Source organism: Vicugna pacos, chromosome 7, assembly GCF_048564905.1.
Source record: "Vicugna pacos chromosome 7, VicPac4, whole genome shotgun sequence".
NCBI lineage: Eukaryota > Metazoa > Chordata > Mammalia > Artiodactyla > Camelidae > Vicugna > Vicugna pacos.
Window position 1 is genome coordinate 26164869 of NC_132993.1, and position 18173 is coordinate 26183041.

The 18173-nt window shown below is 39.0% G+C and overlaps 1 protein-coding gene across 6 annotated transcripts in view; it reads right to left on the minus strand.

Moving 5' to 3' along the window:
• LOC140697356 (uncharacterized) overlaps positions 1–18173 on the minus strand; it is a 32931-nt gene that overhangs the window by 11527 nt on the left and 3231 nt on the right. Inside the window, exons 2-5 of one of the 6 annotated variants that reach the window (XM_072964597.1) lie at positions 10148–10240; positions 8914–9115; positions 8082–8240; positions 7710–7874 (exon numbers count right to left, since the gene is read on the minus strand). The exons of 2 other annotated variants lie outside the window; for them this stretch is intronic. The gene's annotated coding sequence lies outside the window, so the exon portion shown is untranslated. Of the gene's footprint in view, positions 1–7709; positions 7875–8081; positions 9116–10147; positions 10241–17603; positions 17692–18173 lie in introns of those variants that run through there. 3 more of the 6 variants (XM_072964594.1, XM_072964595.1, XM_072964599.1) reach the window with 3 other exon arrangements.

Here is an 18173-nt window from a genome sequence, read left to right on the forward strand (position 1 = left end):
TGTGGATGGTGGACTGGTGGACGGTGGATGTGGATGTGGATGTTGAATGGGTTGGAGAACGGGGATGGCTGAAGGCCTGTGATGGTCACAGTGCTGGGGTCCGGTGCTTGTGTGGGAGGAGGTGACCCCAAGTGGACAGCCGTGCCGACCAGAGATGGCCACCTGTTTTCTATGGTGGCTGCACCAATTTAAATTCCCACCAGCAGTGTAGAAGGTTTCCCTTATCTCAACACCCTCTCCAGCATTTGTTATTTGTATACTTTTTAGTGATGGCCATTCGGACTGTGGGAGCTGGTACCTCACTGTAGTTTTGATTTGCATTTCTCTGATAATTAGCAACGTTGAGCATCTTTTCAGGGGCCTGTTGGCCATCTGTATGTCTTTTTTTTGGAGAAATGTCTCTGTAGGTCCTCTGCCCATTTTTTGATTGGGTTTTTGGTTTTTGGTTTTTTTTTTTTTAGTTATTTTGTTGTAGGAGCTATTTGTATATTTTGGAAAGTAAGCACTTGCCAGTCACATTATTTGCAAATACTTTCTCCCAGTTTGTAGGTTGTCTTTTTGTTTCGTTTATGGTTTCCTTTGCTGTGCAAAAATTTGTAATTTTGATTAAGCCCCATTTGTTTATTTTTGCTTTTATTTCTATTGCCTTGGAAGACTGACCTAAGGAAAGATTGGTACAATTTATATCAGACACTGTTTTGCCTATGTTCTCTTTTAGGTTTATGGTGTCATGTCTTATATTTAAGATGTTAAGCCATTTTGGATTTATTTTTGTGTAAGGTGTGAGCGTGTGTTCTAACTATTGATTTACATGTGGCTGTCCAGGTTTCCCAACACCACTTGCTGAAATGATTGTCTTTTCTCCATTGTATATTCTTACCTTCTTTGTCAAAGATTAATTGACCATAGGTGTGTGGGTTTATTTCTAGGCTCTCTATTCTGTTCCATTGATCCATATATCTGTTTTTGTGCCAGTACCATGCTGTTTTGATTACTGTAGCTCTGTAGTTTTGTTTAAAGTCTGGGAGGGTCATACCTCCAGCTTTATTCTTTTTCCTCAGTATTACTGTAGCAATTATGGGTCTTTTATGGTTCTATATAAATTTTAGGATTATTTGTTCTAGTTCTGTGAAAAATATCCTTGGTAATTTGATAGAGATCACATTAAATCTGTAGATTGCTTTGGGTAGTATGGACATTTTAACAATACTAATTCTTCCAATCCAAGAGCATGGGCTATCTTTCCATTTTTTTGAATCATCTTCAATTTCCTTTATCAATGTTATATAGTGTTCAGCATATAAGTCTTTTACCTCCTTGGTCAGATTTATTCCTAAGTATTTTTTAATGCAATTTTAAAAAGTTTTTTTTTTTTACTTTCTATTTCTAATATTTCATTGTTAGTGTAAAGCAATGCAACAGATTCTGTATGTTAATCTTGTATCCTGCTACCTTGTTGAATTTGGTTTTCAGTTCTAGTAGTTTTTGTGTGGCGTCTTTACAGTTTTCTATGTATATAGTATCATGTCATCTGCATCTAATGACAATTTTACCTCTTCTCATCCAATTTGGATACCTTTTATTTCTTTTTCTTGTCTGATTGCTGTCGCTAGGACTTCCAATGGTATGTTGAATAGAAGTAGTGAGAGTGGGCATCCTTGTCTTGTTCCAGATTTTAGCAGGAAGCCTTTTTTAGCAGGAAGGCTTTCAGAATTCAGCCTTATTTGGAAAAGAAAAGATTTTTTGCAGAAGTAATCAAGTTAAGGGTCTTGAGACGAGGAAATCAACTTAGATTATCCAGGTAAGCCCAAAATTCAATAAATGTCCTTAAAAGAGACACACAGAAAAGACAGACGCAGAGGAGCTGATGTGAAGATGGAGGCAATGGTTGGAGTAATGTGGCCAGAAGCCAAGGAATGCCAGACACTGGAAGAGGCGAGGAAAGATTCTCCTTTAGAGCCTCCAGATATAGTGTTGTCCTGCCAGCATATTGATTTTGGACTTCTGGCCTTCAAAACTGTGAGAGAATAAATTCATGTTCTTTTATCGCATCAGGTTTGTGGTGATTTGTTAGGATTAACCACTGGAAATTATAAGGTGGCTACTGGAAAGTTTATTAGTTTCCAGTGGATACCCTAACAAAGATTATATATATGATAAATAAGATATTACATATCAAGAAATAAGTATTAAGAGTGGAAAGACAGTACATACACATACATACATATTTGGGATGGGCAGTGGGGAAGCAGCCTTTAAGTATGACTGTGACAATCCTTCAGACCTTTAAGGTATATATTGACATCACACCTAGTCTCCTTTTCAATTGACCAGCTTCTGCGATTTTTCATTTTAGGCAAAAACATAGACATAGTTATTGACATATAGATAATAGGTATAAGCAGATGCACATCAGCATACAATATATTTACAATGGTTGATTCTTAATATTTTCTGAGATATCTAATTCAAACACTCCACCACCACCACCCTGTTTCTCTCCATCTATCTCTGTATGGATTTGCTCTTTTTTAAAGATAAGACTAAAACGAATCTGATAAACCACCCTCACTAACATTGTAGTGATGCTATTTTTCAGGAGGGATTTGAATTTTATTAAGGGACTATTGAAAAAGGAAAAAAAAGAGAACTTTTTAATTGTTTCTGGGGTCTTTGGTTTACTTGTCTTTTTTATTATTAGTATTTCAGCCTTGAAAGGGCAGAAATTCAGGTCATCAGGGACAGAGCCGTCCTCAGGTTACAGTCAAAGGGAGACTATTGTTCCAATTTTCCCATTGCTGCAGTTGGTGTTTTAAAAAAGACCTGACGTTCACGCATGTAAACACAATTTGTGATTCTTCTCTTAGCGTCAAGTCAAAACAACTGAAAAATGCATGGTTATTCCTGCTCTGGGCTCCAAGCATCACATACCCATTCAGTCTATATCCCCTTCTTTTTTCCCTGTTTTTCTCTGCAAAATTAAAGTTTGCCTTTGGTGTCGATGCTTTCTTGACCATATTTCCCATATACAGACAGTGTGTGGTTGGATGACAACACTTCTTGACAGTGGTGTTGCTTCCATACTTTTAGAGAAGATCCAAGTGGAAAAGTCTGCTTGTGCACTGGGTTCGTCAGATAAACTCTCCGAGGTCGCTACCTGGTCATCACGCACACTCTGGGTTCCTATGGGTTGTGCAAGCTATGGTAGGTAAACATAAAACTGTGGCAAGGAAAGAGAATTGTTTTACTTTCTTAAGTAAATGCCGAGAACCTCCCTATGTAAATGCTTTTTTGGAAAGAGATCCAACATTATACAACTATAGTGATAAATCTAGTAAATAGAAAAAAATACACAATGCTATGAAAATCAATTAGTTTTCAAGACAAAGGATGAAAGTTTACCCACACTCATTTCTGTCAAACTTCTAAAAAATTAAACTTTACATGCATAATTGACAACAAAAATGGTCCAAACGTAAGAAATATTATCAAGAATATAAATATATATCTACTCTCTTCAAAAATCTAAATAATATAAGTATGGTTGGTTAGCCTTGTAAAGATTTTATAAGAGGAGAATTAGACCAAATGTATCTATTTTCTAAATCTTATTTGCAAAGCTGAATTCAGCCCACTTACTTCCCTATGAATTACAGGATCAGGAGTTAAACATGCCTATTGAAATATTTTAATAGTGAATTGAAAGACATGTAGATGTTATTAACTTCAGCTTCTCCTCCTCTTTTTTAAAATTTCCTCCACGTGGAAATAGAAAACAAAGAAACTATAACTTTAAGCAATTATAATATATTAGCATAGCTCATGATTAGAGTAGGTCTGTTTGAGTAAATGCTTTGAACTTAATTTCACCTTTTTTATGAGTCCACACATGCTGTGAGATAACAATCTTTGTTTCTGAGATCTATTATTTTTTGATATTGTGTAATCCCTCTTAAATTTATCCATGATGATTAGGAGGATACATAGAATCCATTCAACCTGTCACCTTTTAAAATATTGTAACTGTGAGAACAAAGAGTAGACTTGGAGTTCAGAGGTTGATACAAACTCATATTTACTACTTCCTTAGGATACATTTCCATTAATACCAAGTTCACCTCCCTTGAGCATCCAGGTCTTCTCCCTCCCTGAGCTACCCTTTCTCCTTCATTTTCTATTAGATTTCTTTCAGGTATTGGCCTTGAACTCTGCTCTTGAGCTTGAAAAGTTGATCAAAGTTTCCTGCCCTAGAACCTACCATCTCAATTCCCCTCTTACCTCAAATCTTCCTGCATCATGTTGTAAGAGCTCTGAGGACGTGGACTTTACATATTCCTCTCCACATCCCAGGTTCCTACAGCTGTATTTGGCATACAACAGATATTCAGTAAATACTCGTTCAGTGAATATATACACGCAGGCATTATTAGAGTAACTAAAAGAACTTTCTCCTGCTAATATTGATCACTTTGCTTAAGGACCACAGAAAACCTGAATGGCAAACAGGAAGAAGTGAAGAACACAGAAACTATCATCCTACTATAATAATAAACATCTTCTGGAGAGGGAGCCATCAGCCAGCATTAGGGAAGACAGATTGGGTGCTTACTGGGTATGGGCATAGTCGCTGATTACATCTACACCACAAACAAGCTAAGATGAAGTTACCTATCTGACAGCTGAAACCAGACCTCGGTGGAGAATGTGTAAGGGTCTGAGCATTTGGGAAAGAAAATTGACAGACAAAAGATGAACAGTCTTTCAAAAAGATGGCACCAACCATCAGAGGCCATGTGGCTGCCACAGAGATTAGGTCAAGATACTATCCTAAGCAAGTAGGAAAGAATCCACATCACTTAAAGGTGAGATCCTTTTCTTAAATAAGGGTTCCTTCTCTTCCTAGGCTCTGAATTAGTTGCAAATTGGAAAAATATTTTGGTAGTGGGAGGGAGAAATCACTAGAACAAGGTTGAAAAATTAAATTATAGTTATAAGAAAGAAGAAGAGAAAACAAAAACAAAACAAAACAGGGCAGCCTAAAGATATGTAGTATTAGTTTTCTAACCAGATGGGCACAGAGCTCTTAAGAAAGTAAAGGTTGTGCAAAATTAGAGATCAGCCCAGGACCAGGTGACAGACAAGATTATTAACTCAAAAAGAAAACTAAAAAGCAGGCTCTGGGAGGGACAGAGATCCCCACTGAACCACCCACCTTCTCTAGCTGTGGGGACAACACACAGACACCAGAGGTGAGCTCTGTAGCTTGTTTGCTTGCAGACTTGATTGTTTGTCCTGAGAGCTTTTTCCAGCCAAGTCCGTGTGAGCTCGGCCTTGTTTACTTTGAAGTATGCCGTTTTGCTCTATGATACCCTTTCTTCCTGTGCTTCTCTGTTACTTTTGTCTATTTCAATTTTTCCTCTTAGCCGCTTAAGGGGTTGATTTTTGTCAAATTATACCTTGCTCAGAAGTCACCAAGACGAAAGGATATTTTTCTTCTCCTACCTAGAGCAGGAGAAGTAGGGAGTCAAAATAGCCTAAAGATTGGTTTATGGTGATGGCAATATGTGTGGAATCCACAGACAGGAATGATGGGTGGGACCTATGGAGGAAGCAGTGGTAGGATGAGCCTCAGGGACTAGACCTTAAAGGCCATGGGGTGGGGGAGTCAGGTGATTGTGTCTTTGTGTATGTATTTATCTATATTTTTTCTATTTTTCCATTATCATTTATTACAAGATACTGAATATAGTTCCCTGTGCCATACGGTAGGACCTTGTTTATCTATGTTATATATAGTAGTTTGTATCTGCTAATCCCAAACTCCTAATTCATCCCTCCCCAACCCTTTCCCCTTTTGGTAACCTTAAATTTGTTTTCTATGTCTGTGAGTCTGTGTTTTGTAAATAAGTTCGTTTGTATACTTTTTTTTTTAATATCATATGATATTTTCTTTCTCTTTCTGGCTTACTTAGTATGACAATCTCCAGGTCCATCCATGTTGCTGCAAATGGCATTATTTCATTCTTTTCAATGACTGAGTAGTATTCTACTGTATAAATAAACCACCTCTTCTTTATCTATTTCTCTGTTGATGGACACTTCTGTTGCTTCCGTGTCTTGGCTATTGTAAATAGTGCTGCTATGAACATTGGGGTGCACGTATCTTTTTGAATTACAGCTTTTGTCTTTTCCCAGTACACACCAAGGAGTCAGATTGCTGGATTATACGGTAATCCTATTTTTAGTTTTTTTAAGGAAACTCCATACTGTTTTCTATGGTCACTGCACCAATTTACATTCCCACCAGTGTAATATAGAAGGGTTCTTTCTATCTGCATTCTTCCTTTATTACATATAAGACACGTTAAAAGCAATAGAAAATTGTAGTATTACGCATTATATGTAATTCAAAAAAATTACATTAATGAATTAGATGTAATTAAAAAATTTAAGGTGACTGAACCTTGACAGTGAAAAGTGACTATGCAAAAAGTACAAAGGTGTTAAGGGATGACTTTTCAAAGTCTTAAAGTTTATGTAAATGATTAAACCCAAACTAAATATATGAGGTATGCTTAATAATATTTTTTTCAGTGTAGATGTTCAAATGTGTGTCAATAGCCAACCACTTAGCCATTGCTGTATGGCCTTTATGAAAGATCTCTATAAAATGAAATTCTGAACACAATGTCTTTTGCCTTATTTGTTGTGGAGAAGTATTTGAACAGTGTTATACAAGAAATAGTCTTTCTTCCAGTCCACTAAATTCATTTTGCCTCAAGGATGCTAATTGGTACTTGTAAAGGAGACATTATATATAAAAGTGATTCTGGTCAATGAGGTGATTTGCTTAGCAGCCTATTGGCAACTGAAAGGGTAGTTCAGAGGATTGCAATCTGATATCGATGGGTGGACATCAGAAGGCTCCCATACTTTCTGAAATGATAAGCATATCAAAGAGGGAAAAATGTTATTTTGAACCATAACTCCCTTCTAAGGAGGTTGAACCTGTCAAAGGAAACCACGAGGTCTCAGAAAATGCTGGTGCTGTTTATGGAGCAGGTGGCCCCTTTGGAGGGTTAAGCACCTAGATTCTTTCTTCCAGCATTTTTTCTGGGAAGAGAATCCCATGGTTTTCATCAATTACTCATCTGTACATAGGGGCCAAAGGAATTGAGAAGGAAAGGAACTAGTAGAGAGGGGAAAATTTTTTAAGTAATTTTATTTTGCATATTTCTGGACTCCTTGGTATTTTTTAGGAAAAAATCTCCACATTTCTCTCTTCTTTACAAAGACACATCAACATCTCCAGGAAATTGACTCTCTTTGGCATTTCCTCTTCTTCTTTCTAGATATCTGTACTTTGACATCACTGCAAAGAAGCCAAGATGACTCATTCCTTTCCTTGCATTTCTCTTTCAGTTTTCAAAGACAAATTCTCAGCCTTTTCTTTTGGAAACTCACCTCATAAATTTCCATAAGGCTCTGGACTCGCAAGACAGCCCAGTGGAAAACATCTGCCCCTTCAGTATTGGCATGTGGCTGGTGTGTGAGTTTATGAAGGATTTAAACCTGTCCTAAGTCAATTTGCTTATTTCAAGTTTTAGATTATTCATTATAGTTCATGGTAGCTGCGAATACAGGTGGTTGAGAGTTAATACCTACAAACTTGCTAATAGTTTATAACGAAAGTGAGCCTTAGACCAAAATCTGCCATATGCACGTTTATTGAACAAATGTTTATTAGCAAGTGGGCACAGAACAGGATAAAACCATTTATACAAACTCTTCCATAGACACTTTGAAATCCCAGTTCTTTGTACCCTGAAGAGGTTTGAACAACTAAGAGGTTCACTTGATGATGACACAGTATTCTGGAGGCAGAAACATTTGAGAGGCAATACATTTAAGGGCTATCTTTGAGGGTACAAGCCTACTAGAGTATTATACATTGTTCGTACAATGAGAAGAGAATGTTCTAAAATATTTTTTCTGATATATATATATATATATCAGAATATATATATGTATATATATCACAAAACCACTCATTTCATCAATGAATGAATACAATTTCTAACCGTTGTTGCACTGATGAACAGTCTTTGGCGTTGATGGAGATAAAGACCTCCAAGGCCCTTGTAGTATAACTGCTTCCGGGTGCAGCCTTTCTTCAGTGTGAACAGACAACCCCAAAACTGTGCAGTTCTGACTCAGGCACTAACTTCCCTAGAGTTGAGCTCAAAGTAAAACAAACGTATTATCACGCTGGCAAGGCTGAAGTGCTTTACAGTAACATACAGATGTCACGGGAGCCCCTTAAGCTATTCTCTTTGTCTTTTTTTTTTTAACTGAAATATAGTCATTTTACAATGTGGTACATTTCTGGTGTATAGCATAATGTTTCAGTCATTCGTATACATACATATATTTCTTTTCAGTCTTTCTCATTATAGGTTACTACAAGATATTGAATATAGTTCCCTTTGCTATACAGCATAAACTTATTATTTATCTATTTTATATGTATTTGTTAGTATCTGCAAATCTCAAAATTCCCAATTTATCCCTTCCCACTCCCTTATGGCCCTGAAAACCATAAATTTGTTTTTTGTGTCTGTGAGTCCGTTTCTGTTTAAGCTGTTCTTATTCGTGATGTGTCCACACATGACCTCTCCCAAGCTAAATCAGCTTCTTTGTGCCTCATGCAAAGAGCAGCTTTGGGAAAGCTGGGAGATTAGAAGGCTTAGTGGAAGGAGGGCTGCCCAGGGTTAAGGTCACAGCACCACAGTTTGAGAGCCAAGAGTGAGGAGCCTGTGGGATCCACTCAGCAAGCAGGGCCCCGAGAGTTAGTCCTAGCAGTGTAAGGTACACACTCGTTCCCACTGTAACACCCTTAATGTCGCCAGTCACCTTCCTCAGAGGTTAGCTCCCTTTCTGACTGGCCATTTCTAGCAACAGAGCTTTCCATGTTCTGTGTCACCTAAAATCATAGTCTCAATACATTTTGTCTCTGCAATTTTTGCATCCATTCAATCACAGAGCCTGTCTAGTCTTCCTTTATGGTATTTCCCAGTTTGTGACATCATTTGTGCAAAATTAAAATGCAGAAGCCCTGTTCAAAAAGCAAAGAAAAGATACCGTTAAAGGAACAGAACAGTTTCTCCAGGATCTTTCTCTCTCAGTCTGTCCTGGTGCTTTTCCATGTGTGATTCAGTGTGGCCCTCCCTCAGACGGGGGTCACTCAGGCCTCACCCCATGACTACTGGCGGCCAGGTTCCCTTTCCCATTAGCTGCTGGATCACATTCAGGGCCCCAGCTGGGACCAGAGAAGCCCTTTGTCTAACTCCCCAATGGACATTGACCCTTAAGCTTACACCCTCTGTGCCAGGGTTTGCGTAGTGCCCTGGTAGAGGAGGGACAAGAGCTTGCTCTCACAGAGTCGCCCTGAGCACATCATGGCCCTGCCGGCTGGGGCTGGGCCTCCAGGCCCCGCTGTGAGATGCGGCAGAACCTGTATGCCCATCTCCATCCTCTCGATGCCAGCACCAGGCCCCCTGGGGCAGCGGGTGGCCGTGGTCACTGGGTGGGGGCAGGGAGAGGAAGAGGGTGATGGCTTAGGACACCAGGGGTGGGGGTGAGGCTGGTGGTAGAAAACCCACCCCAGGGAGCTGAGGGGGCTTAGGGAGGGGGGTAGGGTTACAGGCGAACCATGGCTCCAAACATCCAAATCATGCTTCGTGGCCCCATCAGGTCTCACAAAACACATACTCAAAAATAAAACTGTTAAGAACTTTTAGACAGCAACTACACAGCATTAAACCCCAAGGAGGGTCCTAGTGACTTTGGGGCCCTGTGGTGTTCAGTTTTAAATGTGTCAACTTGACTGCATCACAGGGTGCCCAAATATTTGGTCAAACGTTGCTCTGGATGTTGCTGTGAGAGTGGTTTTGGATGAAATTACTATTTAAATGTGTAGACTGAGTAAAGCAGATGGCCCTCCCTAACGTAAGTGGGCTTTATCCAGTAGGTTGAAGTTTGAATAGAACAAAACGGCTGACTCTCCTCTGAGTAAAAGAGGATTCCTTCTGCCTGACTGCCTTCAAGCAGGACATGAGCTTTTTCCCGGCTTCAGCAGGACTCCAACCTGCTGGTCTTGGGACTGGAACTACACTGGGGCTGGCTCTTCTGGGTCTCCAGCCTGCCAGTTCACCCTGTAGATCGTGGGACTTGTCGGCCTCTGTAATAGCAGGAACCAATTACTGTTATTATCCCTTTGGTTCTGTTTCTGTGAGAGCCCTGACTAATGCCGGCCCTGTGTGACTGAGCGCTCCCCCGTGAAGCCTGCCTTGGGTGTCTCCCATGCCCTTCAGCTTCTTTCAATTCCCACCAGGTGAGCTCAGAACTTCCCCTCTTCTTGTGAGCTCTACGCCAGAGCCCCGAGCTGATCTCCCATTTGGGGCACTTCCCTGTCTGAGTCTCACAAATAAAACCAGTCAGTGCCACCCTCTTTGAAGGAATATTCCATGGCTCTCATTTATCGTGAACTTCCTTAATTACATTCACAGCCTTTGTGGACCTAGTCTCAATGTAAAATTTCCCTCAATAATCAGGCTTTTGGTGGCATTGATTTTATTTCCTGCATACTTACATTTGGTTGGAGTGGTCATTTCCACCACAATACCTTTGCCCGCATTATTCCTCAAGGCTGAAATGAAACCTATCACCCCTTAAGGCCCATCTCAAGCTATATTTTCCTTCATATAACCCATGAGAAATCTACCTATTACCAATTAACAATGGATCAGCCTCCCTGGATCTCCTGTGCTTGACCCCTGCCCTCATTTGCATTTACACATTCCTTGTATCTACTGTCTTTAAGCTTTGGCATGGTATTTTCCCCCACAATGTGATTACAAGTTATCCATAGATGTCATAGTGCATGGATCATCTTTCCTAGGATGGTATTATGTTCCTATTAGGAGCTTAAGGGATACTCTTGAAAGAAAAAATGGATGAATTAATTATTGCTCTTTGTAGTATGTTGAATGGTGTCTTCTTAAAGGTATATCCACATCTTAATCCCTTGTGAAGGTGACCTTATTTGGAAAGAGTTTCTTTATAAATGTAATCATAGTAAGGATCTTAAGATAAGATCATACTGAAAAAAAATTCATTTTAAGGGCAGGTAGGGTATAGCTCAGTGGTAGAGCATGTGCTTAGCATGCATGAGGTCCTGGGTTCAATCCTCAATACCTCCATTAAAAAAAATTTTTTTTAAATGCCAGAAATTAACACAACATTGTAAACCAACAAAACTTCAATTAATTTTTTTTAAATTAAAATAAATCATACTGGATTATCCAGTGGGCCCTAAATCTAAAGACAAGTGTCTTTGCAAGACATAGAAGAAGAGATGACACAGAAAGAAAAGGAGAAGGCCAGGTGAAGACAGACACATTGATTGGAGTGACACATTCACAAACCAAGGAATGGTTGGAGCCACTAGAAGCTGGAGAAAAAAGGAAGAATTGCCCCCTTGATCCTCCAGAGGGACAGGCTCCACCCTGTCAACCCCTCGATTTCAGAATTCTAGCCTCCAGAACTGTGAAAGAAGGAATTTCTGCTGTGTAAGCCACGCAGGTTTTGGTAATTTGTTATGGGCAGCCCTAGGAAACTAATATATCCATCATTCCCTTGAGCTGTTTGCAGAATCAGTCTCCATCATGTCTGTGTGTAATAGTAGAACCATTTTTATCTTAGCAGCTAGAGAGACAGTTGCCCCAGGCTCCTTGTGTAATATGTGCTATTTAAAAATCTTTAAAATGACAGGTGCAAAATTCCTCAAGCTCTTTTAAAAACTGACATTCAAATTACATGATTTTTCAAGAATGCTGTCTTACTCTAACAGCCAAAAATGCCTCATGTGTATTCTAAAACCTTTTATTTTGAGATCATTATAGGTTCACATGTAGTAGTAAGAAATAGAAGAGATCTGGTATACCCTCTACTTGGTTGGTAAAATCAAATGGTAGCATCTTATGTAATTACAGTGCAATGTCACAGCCAGGATATTGACATGGATACAATCCAAGAATCTTATTCAGATTTCCCCAATTTTAATTGTACTCATTTGTGTGTGTCTATTTAATTTATGTAATTTAATCACCTGTTTTGGTTCAAGTGGCCACCACCACAGTCAAGAAACAAAACTATTCTACTGCCACAGGGATCCCTCACTGCCCTTTTATAACCACACCCACCTCCTTATGTCTGTAACCTATCCCTGAGAAAAACAAATTGGTGAATCTCCAGGGAATTATGCTGAGTGAAAAAAGTGAACCTCAAAATGTTACATACCATATCATTCCATTTATATAACATTCTTGAAATGATAAATTACAGAGATGGCTAACAGGTTAGTGGTTGCCAGGGGGTGTGTATTCTCTTGAAAGTAAAGTTTATTTAAAAATTTTCAGGAGACTCAAAGTTGTCCTATACAGCGAATTAATTTTTTCATTCAGTGAACATTTTGTGAACTCTTTTGTGTGCCCTAATGGGAATACTCAATCCCTGCCTCAGGAAATGCACTAAAATGCCAAATCAGAAGCCTCTAAAATGGAATTACATGTTAAGCTCTTTGGTGGGGAGAATGACCCACCATATATGAGAGGCTCCAAGAGAAACAGTATATAACGGAACAACAACAAAAACAGACAGGCAAACAGTCAATGGAAATAATCAATAAATCCTCTAAAATAGGACTAGAAAAGAATTGTATCAGAGCCAAACTGAGGGTTATAGCCTGGAAGACACAAATTTAAGAAGCATTTGAATTGTGTTCTGCCAGACTACAAAATGGGAGAGGCTTATAAAGGCAAAAACCACAAGGTGGCAATTAGTTACATGAGTTGTTTGTCAGGAATTATAATCAGACCTGGCAAGAAGTCAGGGTGTTTATTAAATAAGGATCAGTTGGGGTCTGAGATGGCAGGGTAGTTGCAAAGGGAGACCTTGAGAGTATAGGGTTACAGCTGGCACCTGCAAGCAGATATTATTTTGAGAATAGCTGGTGGTGTCCTTGAGTTTGATACAGTTCAGAAGATCCAAGTTCCCAGTAATGTAGGAAGATGTCTGAAACTGCACCCACGTGGGCACCTAGGCTCCATTTCAAATGCCTAAATTGCAGTTACTCCATTTTGATTTTTAAATGCATTCTTTCCTTTAATGGTTAAAGCAGATGTACAATACATGTTTCACAGACCGTAAGACAGTCTGTTCTAGTTAGCATAAAGTTCAAGCCAAATCATGTGTAAACCAGAATGACTTCCCCACACCTCCATATGTGAAAATTTCTTCCATCAAAACAAAAAATAGAAACGGATAGGATTGATGGAGAGATACAATGGTGATTCCGTAAGAAAGAAGTTAAAGTTCTGTCTCCAATAAGGAGCTGTGAGAAACTGTGAAAGAGTTTGGCACTTGAGTTAAGGATTTGAGAAAGTAAGCAGTTTAGGTTAAGACACAGGTATAGATAGTTAATTAAAAGCCATGTGGTCTCTGGATTCCTGGAAGAGGGTACATGGACCAGTGACAAGCCTGATCACCTAGTAGGTCTGCCGTTGGTGATGCAGAGATGACAGCTTTGCTGGGCTGGTGGTAGCAAAGGGACGAGGAGCCATGAGGTGTCAGCTCCTATGAATCAGACCATGCTGTCTGCCGAAGTGTAGTACAGAATAGCAGAACGTCAGAGCCCTAGAAAGATGATTCCTAGGGTTTCAGAGAGAACCAGAGTAAGGGCATGCAAAGTTCCAGGACAACCAGTAGCCTGAACTGTAAGCAGATATCTCACCAAAGTTTTTTGTGCAGATCAGGGGAACAGTGGGTAAAGGCACTGAAAAATTCTCTGAGACCATGTATGGCAAATGAGTTTCATCTCCTTTGCTAAAAACTATACTAAATGTTTTCCATTACTAAAGAAAAAAATCCCCCAAACTTTGTCAGGGAAGTGTTATTGTTTTCATTTATGGGTGGAAACTGGCTTGAACAGAGGAAGCAACTTGCCTGAAGTCACTCAGCAGCTAGTAATAGATAGAGCCAGGATCTAAATTCACCTGTCTGACTCCAAATCCAACCCAACTGTCCCATCTCAGGCCTCTCAATGTGTTAAACAATGATGGGTTCAGGGAGGGGTGTCCCAGAGTCACAGAAGAGAAGGGGAATTTGGGAAGGTGACACTGTTTTGGAAAATATAGAAACTGAAGGTTAAATTTCCTACTCCTGGCTTTTTAAAGTGAAGTGAGCAATTTCCCTAACTTTTGCTTCATGAATAGAGATGGAAAATTTGACTATTGGATAGAACTCTACAAAATACCAGATGCTATATTTGAGCAGAACTTCTCTGGGTAAATAAATTACACTTAAAAATATGTACCAAACCTCAGTGAGGCCACAGCAGTCCTACAAGAAACATTTCGAAATAAAAGTGCAAAAAACAAAAAAAAGAACGGCTTAGGGACTCATAAATATCCTTTCATACTTAATCAGGACACAAGTTCAGAATAGCTCAGATGTGGTACCATTAGGGGGTAGGGAGTGAAGAAACTACAATAGAAATTGATGTAAAGTTAAATGCAAAATGCAGCTATTGAAACAAATTTGGGTATGTAAGCTGATTCCAGTTCCCCATCTAGGTCACAAGTATATCAAGGAAAGGCATTTTGCACATTCAGCTTTGCACAAATCATGCCTGTGGATGTGAAAGTCAATGATGTCATCTGGGATTCCAATATTTCCATCTAATTCTTTGGACAGGCAATACCGAAATTAGTAACATTAGGAAAAAGGTTCAACAAATCTAAGAGAATATATAAAACTACAAGAAAAGAACACTCCAAGAGGGCAACAATGCATGGAGTAGGTGTTGTTTTGTTTTGTTGTTTGTTTGTTTTGCCACTTGTGTATTTCTTAGACCTGCTGTAATCATACAGGATTTTGGCCTCCTGGAGTGTTGCTGAATTATCTTTAGTGACCGCTAAATCCGCTAGAGAACAGGTCTTAATGCAATACTAACCAGTGGATGATATTTTGTTACCCATATTCCTGTGGCTTTGCTTTTCAAAGCAAACACTGCATTTCAATTTAATGTAACTAGAGATCTTAATGTTTAATAAAAAATACCACAGTCACAGTGAATCCTTTTGTGCTTAGTCTAAAAGGTTCCCATATTCAGTTCTGAACCAAAGACTGAAGTTACAGACTGAAGCAATTATGTTTTAGGAAAACACAAAAGTTTGTTCAGTTGCTTCTTCTCAGAGGATTTTCTTGTGGACTTTTTTTTTTTAATGAGATGTGGAAAGAAGTGTTTTTAGATGACTTAATGTGAGGCTTATTCATCCATTTACTTAGAATTATATGAAGTCAGGGGTGTAGTCACATCTTGCCACTTGCTCTGCAGCAGTAAAAAAAAATGTTTTCTCCTAAGGACTGATAAATATACATTTAAAAATATCTCATAGATTATATGTGTATTATATATATATGCAAGATGTGCGTGTGTGTCTGTGCATTTAAGCTGATCTCTGGCTTCTGTATCCTTGCTTGGCATTACAAATAGGTCCCATTGCCATTCAAGACTTCAAAAAAGTATTTTTTTAGATTGTGATGCTGAATCAGAAATTTTTCTAGCCAGTGATAGTTTATAAGACAGAATAATAAAACTATTCTTCTGAAAAAACCACTAGTTATCTTAATAATTGTTTATAATACATACTTGTACACACTTTCAGGGAAAGGGAAGTTAATTTGTAGTCTTGATTCCAATACATAGTTTAGATGAGGGTTACCATATTCAGTATGTTATTTAATATGACTTACAACCAACACGAAAGTGCCAAATTTTCCCACACTGAAAGATCTATTAAAAGATCTAATCCAAAGCAGAATTTCCTAGGGAGTAGAATAAGAAAGACATCACTTAAAATTCTGAATTTTTATAATATCTATAATTTTCATATATGTTGCTAGAAAAGTAGCAATAGATGGAAAACTAGAGTCCTTATTTATGCAGAAATATATTTGTTATAATATGATTTCATTGTAGCTTATGTATGTTTCACAATAAATAAACACTTATTTTGTACAGACTGTGTTACCTATGTATCACATACAGTGTCATGAAATCTGTGGGCATGCTGTATTTAAACAACATTAATTTGCATATATGAGGTAGCTAAGGTAGTCACCCTCATAGAAACAGAATGTAGAATGGGTGTTGCAATGAACTGGAGGGACAGGAGAATGAGGAGTTACTGTTTTTTGCTTGTTTCTGTTGAAGTATAGTTAGTTTACAATGTTGCATCAGTTTCTGGTGTACAGCATAGTGTTTTAGTCATACATATACATACATATTCCTTTTCATATTCTTTTTCATTATAGGTTACTACAAGATATGGAATATAGTTCCCTGTGCTATACAGAAGAAACATTGTTTATTTATTTTATATATAGCAGTTAGTATCTGCAAATCTCAAAGTCCCAATTTATCTCTTCCCATTCCCTTTCCCCCAGGAGTTATCATTTAATGGGTAAAAAGGTCTCAGTTTTTCCAAGATAAAAAAGAGTTCCACAGGTGAAAGTTAGTGCTGATTGCACAACCACGTGAATGTACTTAATAACACCAGACTGGACACTTAAAACAGTTAAAGTGGCAAAATTTATGCTAAAATGGTAAATTTATCAAAGGAAAGGAAAGGAGAGGAATTCAGGGTGAGGCATTTAGGCAGAAGTCCACCTGGCTCAGGAGGCCAACACAGGCTGTGAAGAAGAGAAGCCGGGAAATTTGGAGCCTTTATAGAGACACCTAGGCTTACCCTTGGCCCAGCTGCTGACCAGGCTGGCTTGGCAGAGGAGTTGGTGGGATGAGAGGCGTACTACTCGTGTCCCATGGCTTGTACCAACAGGCTGGAGGGAGTGTGAGAGCTCTGAATGCACATTTTTTCTGAAAATTCTGAGCAACACTTTTTAAGCCATGCCCAAATGTGTTATCTAACCCAGTGTAGGTATTAACATTTGACAGTTTTACTCTTGTTTTTATTATTCTACTTTCATTTTTTTCCCTTCGATATTCTTTAAAAGCTAGGAGAGTTTCTGGCTGTCTGTCTCCAAGTTTGACTGTATACTCCAATATAAGCATGCTTTCATATTTTAATGTAACTCTACTCCTGGGGCTGGTCGGCTTGCATTTATTTATGAATGAATGAATGAATGGAGTTTGTTTATTTTTTACAAACCTTTTCCTCCATGTTTCATTAAACTCTTGCCATATAAAAAACTACCACAAAACTTAGCAAGTGTAAATAGTAGCAAACAAGGATTTCTCAAGATTCTGTGGGCTGGCTGGTCTGGACTGGGTGGTTCCCACATAGCATTGTCTGGGGTCACTGGTGTGGTACACCCAAGCGGAACTCAGCTGGGGCTGGAACACGCAGACGAATTCACTCACACGTCTACTGACTCAGCCCACAGAGCTGGATGGTTTGGGCCTAATTAGGCCTCTCTTTCTCTCTCCATGTTGTTTCTTTGCATTCAGTAGACTTGTCTGAGTTTCTTTAATGTGGTGACTAGATCCCAAGACAGCGAAAATGGAAGCTTCAAGGTCCAGAATTTACACAGCCTCCCGTCAGCTGCATTCTGTGCATCAAAACAAGCCCCAGGGTCAGCCTAGGTTCCAGAGTGAGGCGGGAAGCCCCATAAAAAGACCTGCAGGACCCCCAAACAGGGCCACTACTCTCCTGCCAGCACCATCCAGTTCCCTGGCCCAGAGGCTCTATCTCACTTTTTGCCTCTGAAAAGGCTTACTTACTCCTAAAATTCTATTGGTTCCCTGAGCTCACTTCTGATTGGTTATTTCCTTCACTCCTGATTGGTTATTACTCTCACTTCTGATTGGTCCACTTCCCTAACTTCTGATTGGTCCACTTGTAGTACTTTATTTGCATGGAGCTCACTCCTGATTGGTTATTTCTCTCACTCCTGATTGGTCCAGTCCCCTCACTCCTGATTGGTTATTTCTCTCACTCCTGATTGGTCTAGTTCTACAAAGCTTGTTCCTGGTTGGTCAACTTCTGTTATACTTTATTTGCATATGATTTTGCAATGTGTAAAACTGGCAG